Raw genomic sequence first — 8,497 nt, forward strand, 5'->3', positions numbered from 1 at the left:
TCATTCGTGTCTCTTGCGATAGTGGTGTGCGTAGCTTGAGCATCCCTCTGCATCGTGTCTGCGTTGTGTCGAGGCAGGTGATCGCTGATTTCACAATCGGCTCCGGACAGTGATGGGCGTACCCGGAGCACTCCTACGTTGTCTAGTCCGGTGGCCGTTGCCTGGTGGTCGCTGATTTCATAATCAGCTCCGGCCATCCCCCGACATCCTTAGCCTGTGTCTGCAAAAAAGCTACAAAAAGCTCCCTATATGGTGATTAATCATACTTTAATTTTTATATTTCCTCCTTTAATATTCCAATTCTTTTGATGAACAAACAAGTTACCACAGTTTATCACAATCCCCCATTTTCTCTTTTACCATTTTGTTCATCAAATCGCTTTGCTTCTTCGTAGGCTAGAAGTAAAGTGTTCAGCATTGTCCTGACTAGAAATACCACTAGGACAGAGCAACAGAAAACTAATAATTTGCCAATAAGGGTGGAGTCCTAGCCTTGTTTTTGTTACGTAATATCCTGTTTTCCCCTTTTTGGCTTGCTGCTCCCTTGGTGTTTCGGAGGCACTTAGACTGGTCCTTTGAGGGATCCTAGTACTCGGCTGGCAATAGTTGGAGCATTTCAGCATTGTTCCACTTAGAGGGGGCTTGGCCTTTTCCTCTCTGCCTCGCTCGCCGACTCGGGTGCTTCGAGCCGCGAGGTAAACCATCTTCTCGGCAGCAGCAGTACTCGCCTGAGCGTCCCCTTTTCCGCTCCTGCCTAGCCTTGTACTGTTCCCAGTTCTTATCTTTGACCAGAGGTGGATTGCAAGGAATCCCCTTCAGTTCCTTTCGACAACACCCTTTTATTATCTGAGCAGCAAATGGAGTGGGCTCGTTAGTATGAAAACAAGAATATTTCCCACCACTCAGATCCAAAACTGACCCACCGATTTTCCAATTCTCCTATCCTTAGCACAGTTTCAGTTAGTTTTCGCTGAGTTTTATAGCACTCAGTACAAACCCCAATTGGTGGTCTTCCCCTCTGGCAATGGACCCACCACCGTTCTTGGCAAATTTTACATATAAAGCACACAAAAGGGTAACAATCTCCACAACCTTCCTTATTACAAATCACTATATAGTCTTTTGTAATTGTATCCCTTTGCTTCCCCTTATGGTTGATTTGGATAATGTCCACAGAGTTCATTAGTTTTTCTTAAGAGTCACTTTCAAGTTCCCAGGCTGGCTAGTCACTCTCCACTGGTTATTTGTGGCAACCGGGCCTTTCACTCGGCTGGCGTGAGTCCACCCCTTTTCGGCCGTCCTGACTGCCGTTTCTGTGGTAAGCAAAACAAGAAAAAGGACCTTCCCCACATGGAGTTAAGGAATCTTCCTTCCAAGACTTAATAAGTACTTGATCCCCTGGTTTTATCTTATGGATTGTGATATCCAGAGGTGGTCTCTGTGCCAACACTCCTTTCTTCCTCAATTCCTGCCTTCTGCTCATAATTTGGGTAATGTAGAATTTAATATGAGAATCTTTTAGGCAGGGGTGATCTGTGGGGGCTTCCATATCATAAGGCATTCCAAATAGCATTTCAAATGGGGAGATCCCCACATCAGTTCGGGGTTGAGTTCGAATGTTCAATAAGGCAAGAGGTAGGCACTTAACCCATGACATTTTTGTTTCTAGCATTTAACTTTGTGAGTTGTTTTTTTTTTTTTTTTTTTATTTCTCCATTCATTCTTTCCACCCTCCCCGAGCTCTGTGGATGCCATGGGGTGTGATATTTCCATTGAGTCCCCAAAGCTGTCAGGACATCTTTTGCAATTTTAGAGGTGTAATGGGGTCCCCGGTCTGAGTCTAAACACTCAATTAATCCATACCGGGGGATAATTTGCTCTAATAATACTTTTACCACAGTGTTCGAAGTAGCTCGGGCCATAGGATAAGCTTCCACGTAATGGGTTAAGTGGTCTACCAGTACCAATAGATATTTATACCTCCCCACTTTTGGTAATTCTGTAAAATCTATTTGTATATGTGAAAAGGGTCGTTGTGCCAGTTCCCTTCCGCCCATTGGTCTTTCTATTAATTGTTGTTTATTTATTCTTCGACAGGTTAAACATTGTTGGGCTACCTGTTTTGCAAGATTATAGACCCCTATACACATATATTTAATTGCAAATTGGTCAACCAGGGCTTGAGTTCCCCAGTGGGTTTTCTCATGAATTGCTTGCAGGACCCTTATTGCCATTCCTTTTGGGAGTACCTCCCGCCCATCCGGTAGTATCCACTTGCCTCCCTCTTTTTCCTCCACCCCCATTTGGTTTAATTTTTGTTTTTCCTGTACCGTGAAGGCTAACACATGGTTAATGGGTCCATGGAACCAGCAATGTTTGTCTTGGGGGCTATCACAGGCACACTGTATCGAATCAATCCCGTATGCATCCCAACAAGCCCAACATGGTTCTTCCTCTAAGTCAGCTCCACAAGTGGAACAATCTTCCCTTTGTGTGACCCCCCCCCTTATATGGTTTTAAATTCATTAGAGCTGCCTTTCTCGCCTCCTGGTCGGCTAAGTTATTTCCCCGTACTGAGCTTCCCATCCCCACTTGATGTCCTTTTACATGAACAATAGCTATTCTTTCCGGACCTCTCAAGGCCTGGAGCACTTTCAGAATTAATTCCCCATGTATCAACCCCCTTCCCTGTGAATTGATAAGACCCCTTTCTTCCCAGATTTTACCAAATGTATGAACCACCCCATAAGCATATTTTGAATCAGTATAAATGGTCCCAGCCTTTCCTCTTAGCAGTTCTAAAGCTCTGAGCACTGCATACAATTCACATGCTTGTGCTGACCAGCTGGGGCTAAGAGGACCAGATTCTATTTTCTTAAAAATCTTCCCATCCACAATAGCATACCCAGATTTCCTTTTCCCTTCAAGGACCCGAGAGGATCCATCTACATAATATCGATATCCTTCCTCTAATTCCTCCTCTTTGAGATCTGGTCTTATTTTTGTTTGTTCCTCTATTTGCAAAAGACAATCATGAGTTAGTCCCACAACTGGTTCCCCATATAGAAACTGGGCTGGATTTTGTAAGCTTGTGGTTTCAACACTTAACCTAGGAGAGGAAATTAGGATGCCTTCATACTTTAGGAGTCTGGCATCTGTTATCCATTTATCCGCTTTTTTGTTGTAGTACTCCACGGATGTTATGAGGAGATAAAACCTTCAGTTCACTCCCAAAAGTTATCTTTCCTGCTTCTTCTACCAAAAGGGCAGCAGCCACTATCGATTGCAGACAGGCAGGCCACCCTCGACTAACAGGATCGAGAAGCTTTGAAAGATATGCCACTGGTTTCTTTCCTCCAGCCCATTCCTGGGCTAACACCCCGTATGCCACCCCTTCCTTGACATTAATGAATAAAAAGAATGGTCTTTTTAGATCTGGGAGGCTGAGAACCGGGGCATTGACCAGTTCAGTTTTTAATGATTTTAACCAGGTCTCATCCTCGGAGCTCTATTTTAATAGCCTGTCTGTTGTTAATTTTTCATACAGAAATTTAACTTTCCCACTAAAATTTTCAATCCATTGTCTGCAATACCCAAAAAGTCCCAGTAACTGTCGAACCTGCCTTTTAGTTTTTGGAGCTTCCAGGGAAAGTATTCCTTGGACTCTATCAGTATCCAATTTCTTATTCCCCTGAGTCAGCCAGTGTCCGAGGTACTTAACTTCCTCTTCCACAAATTGTAATTTCGACTTTGAAACGTTGAGTCCCTTAAGGCTTAAATAATTTAGGAGTTTTATAGTTTCTTCCCTTACTTTTTCTTCTTCTTTCCCTGCAATTAATAAATCATCTACATATTGTAGAAGCACAATCCCCTCCCCCTGTGAATATTCTGCCAATATTTGTTCCAGAGCTTGCCCAAACAAATTTGGGGATTCGGTAAACCCCTGGGGAAGGACTGTCCACCTCAATTGTTGTTTTCTATGTGTATCCGGGTCTTCCCATTCAAAAGCAAAATAATCTCTAGAGGTTTCCTTAAGGGGACAGGCCCAAAAAGCATCTTTAAGATCTATTACACTATACCACTGGTTTTCTGGGCCAAGTTGGCTTAAAATAGTATGTGGATTGGCTACGACGGGGAATCTTTCAACTGTTCTTTTATTAATTTCCCGCAAGTCATGCACCAATCTGTAACTGCCATTCGGTTTCTTTACTGGCAGGATGGGGGTATTGAAAGGGGACATACAGGGTTCTAAAAGTCCCTTTTCCAAAAGTCTCTTTATTTCTGTTTTTAGTCCTTCCCTCCCCTCTTTGGGTATGGGATATTGCCGAATCCTGACAGGGATTTCTGGGTTCCTGATAGTTACCTCAAAGGGTTCAATATTTAATTTCCCCACACTGTCGGGGGTATACCAAACTTCTGGGTTAATCTTTTTCTCGTCTTCAACCCAGAGAGGATATAGTTTTAATCTGCTTCTGGAACTAGTAAAAATGACCCAATTCCTAATTTAGAATCACTTTCTAAGAGTACATCCTTAATTACAGGTACTCCAAAGGGTTCCCCTTTGGCCCCAGTCACCTGTATTATTTCAGGTGAAACCTTACACCCTTGGGGAAGGGTCTGGACGGTTGATCTCTCCGCCCCTGAGTCCACAAGGAACTCATATTCTCGTTGCTGGGGACCTATTTTTAATTTTACCAGGGGCTCTGTTCTTTCTCTTGTCCCCAGCAGATAGAGCCCCGGACCCCCCTAATCTTCTTTGAACTGTTCCTCATCAGCAATCTTCTGCCGACACTCTCTCCTCATGTGTCCCTTCTTCCCACAATAGAAACAAACAATGCTCTCTCCACCTCTCGACTTCCCTTCAAACCAACTTCGCTGGACGTCATTCCGACCTCTGGACTGACCTCCAGTTCCCCTTTGGGGATTCTGTTGTCCCCCCCCACTGCTGCTAACACGATTCCAGACTGCTTTTTAAAACTCTCATCCTCTCTCCCAACACACACCTTTTGAGCCTCTCACAACAACTCATCCAATCCTCTCGCCTGCCATCCTTCTAATTTCTCCAACTTCTTCCGAATGTCTACCCAAGAATTGACTACAAAATGCACCTTCAAAAGTGTCTCCCCTTCTGGGGTATTGGGGTCCACCCCTGAATACAACTGGAAAGCTTTCTTCAATCTCTCCCACTATCCAAAGAGCTGCATATTCACTCTCTTCTTGGTTAAAGGGCTCCTTGGAGTTAATATATATATATATTTAGAGCTTGACAGATCCAATCCTCAAATGACCCAAACACGGGCAAATACAGCTGGTCTTCCCTTATTTGTTTACCTCCCCAAATTTCCATACAATAATGGATCATTTTAACCTTATCTTTTCCTTTTCTAGAAGGAAAGGCATCCCAATACTCTACCATTAAGCCTAGTGGAAGTTTTACTGAGATTCTCCCACCCATGGGTTCAGCAGATTTACTTTTTCTCTGACCCATCTTCTAGAGTGCCTTCTCACACTCAACACAAACAATACGACAGTCACTTCCCCCAATTCGTGGCCCACTCCGTCGCCGGATATGGGAAACGCACTACTATGGGGTCCACACTCACTTGGGGAATCTGAGCTGCCAGTTCCCCTCTCACACACACGTTCGCATTCGCTGCACTCCAGGACTCCCACCCCTGACCAAGCGACTGAGCGGACCGGACTACTCACGTCTTTCCGGCGCCTCTGTTTCTCGACCGGGGCTTCGCCCTGTGTGTCTTCTTATTCACCTCAATCACTCTGGGACTACACACCCCTAAACGATTCTTAAAGACCCCGTTTCCGGGGTCGAGGCTTTGTCCCTTTCACATGCACTCCGGAGCCCGCTTGTACGGGGCCCACCGTCTTTTTCACACGCACACGCATTCCGGAGCCCGCTTGTACAGGGCCCACCGAGCACATACACTTATACTAAATTAGTAAGCCAAAACTTGGGGAAGTTTCTCCGGGGATCCCCCGCCCCAGGAACTTTGACGCAGTCCACCTCTGCGTCTGGGTTAGGCCCGCTTGCTCTCCTCCTAACCCAGGAGCCTCCCCACCGAGGGTAACTCGACGCCGAGGGGGGTGCAGCTCCCCCCCTCCTACGTCCCCCAACACTGGATGCTCTTGGAACATTAGTCCCTCAATCCAGCAGGTTTGAATCAACCCTGGATGCTCTTGGAATATTAATCCCTCAATCCAGCAGGTTTTAATCAACCCTGAAAAAGGAGGCCCACCACCCACCGGGAAAAGAGGCCCACCACCCACTGGGGGCTACTTACGCTTCCTGCGTGTTCACTCTTCCGCGGTTCTTCATGCACAAAGATTAACGGGGGTACCTTTGCTTGCTACTGAGTTTTAGGTTCATCGGTAAAGGCCCAAGGAGGAAGCCCCCCCTTAGGTCCACCGCAAAAAGGCGGTGGGGCGCCTCACCCTAGTGAGGCCTCCCTCCCGGGTTTCCTTTATCCGAGTCACGGCACCAAATTGTGATAAACTGAGGTGAATAATTTGATTCAGCCTTTTTAAGGTCAATTAGAATTTTATTAATTACAGCAAGCAGTAGCAAGCAAAACAGCGCTGGGTGGGTAGGGGTCTCCTAACCGCCCCTCCTGCAGTGTCCCACACTGCAGTGCCCCACACCCCACTCCCTTATTCAGTTTCTTTTTATAGTTTCTTGGAGGTTTCTTCATTCGTGTCTCTTGCGATAGTGGTGTGCGTAGCTTGAGCATCCCTCTGCATCGTGTCTGCGTTGTGTCGAGGCAGGTGATCGCTGATTTCACAATCGGCTCCGGACAGTGATGGGCGTACCCGGAGCACTCCTACGTTGTCTAGTCCGGTGGCCGTTGCCTGGTGGTCGCTGATTTCATAATCAGCTCCGGCCATCCCCCGACATCCTTAGCCTGTGTCTGCAAAAAAGCTACAAAAAGCTCCCTATATGGTGATTAATCATACTTTAATTTTTATATTTCCTCCTTTAATATTCCAATTCTTTTGATGAACAAACAAGTTACCACAGTTTATCACAATTGTGAACCAGAGCACAGAGGATCTGGAGTCACTGAAATAACACACCAACCATTTCCCAACCCTCCTCTGCTTACCAGCTTCTGAGCAGCACCAGGTTTGCCTGTCAGCTCAGCAGCAGCCCAGTACACATTTCTCTGTGGTGTGTGTGAAATCCATCTCTGAGTGCAAACACCACATGGAGGAACAGCAACACGAACCTAGTGTAAAAGCTGTCTGTGCTGAGAGCCCAAATACACACATGTGCCTTAACAATACAGATTTTAAAAGTAAAATAAGAAATGACTCATTTGCCAGAGAAAGAAGAACAGTTACTCTGGCAGCACGTGTTTTATTTATAGTAACAGGTAATATCTCTGAGGACTGCCAAATACTCAGCAAAATGCAACCAACTGCAGTGCAACTATTAATAATAAATTTTAACTCTTAGTTGGTCAGTTCACTCAGATTCCTTTCCTTCCTCTGTCAAGGCAGCAGAGCAAAGCATGCTGACAGCTTCCATAAATAGCAAAGATTTAAATTATTCAACAGCAGGCAAACGGGATGCACATTTATACAGAATGTGAGCATCTCCCTTGCTAGCTCTTAGAGTCCAAGATAGCTGAAGCATTTCCTTGTAGGCATCAGTCAGCTCCAACATAAAAGAGCAATGCAAGAACACAGACTCAAAGGAGTAGTTTTGTCTGTGGTTTTACACAAGGGACCAAAACTTTCCTGACTCTTAACGTTGACTTTGGCACCCACTAAACTTCTTGCTTATATGGTGCAAATAATTACATTTTCACTTGAAGAGCAGTTTGTACTTTGAAAGAAACCTGGCTTTCCAAGGGGCTCTGGGTACTTAGATACACTGCTGAGATGCCAATGACATTCACAAAGCCACTCCTCGGTGACAACTAACCTTGTAGGGGTGCAATGGTACATTATAGTTACATTTTATATGTACATTATAATGCATATAAGTACATTATAAATAGCCATATGCTATTTATAATGGCTATCTGTAAGTAAGGAAGCCTGGAGAGAGAAGGTGGACAGCAAAGGGTGGGGATTCCCAGGCCAACACCTGATGCTTGTCCAGGAGACCAAAAGAAGCAGAATAAAATGCCACATCTGGACTGCATCGAACACCACGTTGGTGTATTCAGCAATGGCTAAGAAATCCCTTCAAATGCCTTCAAAAATCCCTACTGCTCAGGTGTTGGCACCGCTGCCCAAAGGCCCACAGCCCCAACCACGAGGTGTCTGGTGCACACCCAGGGCTCACCACAAGGGACAAAACACCACTGATCTACTGATTCCATGTGCCAGGCTCAAACTGTTGCTTTTCGTTCTTTTCTTCTCTCTCCAGCTTCCTTGTTTTCACCCGGACACTCTCTCCTGGAGCGCTGGCCAGGCGCTTCCGGGGGCCGCTGGAGAGAGAGAGAAGCGACAAACACCTTTGCAGGTTCGTTTG

At 45.5% G+C, this 8,497-nt stretch overlaps 1 long non-coding RNA gene across 2 annotated transcripts; it reads right to left on the reverse strand.

The window, feature by feature from the left end:
• Positions 1–250: 250 nt before the first annotated feature.
• Positions 251–7,382, reverse strand: LOC128783471 (uncharacterized). Of its 2 annotated transcripts, none has more exons than XR_008429173.1 (2): positions 6,300–7,382; positions 251–1,313 (listed from the first exon to the last, which is right to left on the reverse strand). It is a non-coding gene; the product is annotated as an uncharacterized LOC128783471 (long non-coding RNA). The 2 variants fall into 2 exon arrangements; XR_008429172.1 differs by lacking the exon at positions 6,300–7,382 and adding an exon at positions 5,710–6,171.
• Between the last annotated feature and the right edge of the window lie 1,115 nt (positions 7,383–8,497).

Source organism: Vidua chalybeata, chromosome 1, assembly GCF_026979565.1.
Source record: "Vidua chalybeata isolate OUT-0048 chromosome 1, bVidCha1 merged haplotype, whole genome shotgun sequence".
NCBI lineage: Eukaryota > Metazoa > Chordata > Aves > Passeriformes > Viduidae > Vidua > Vidua chalybeata.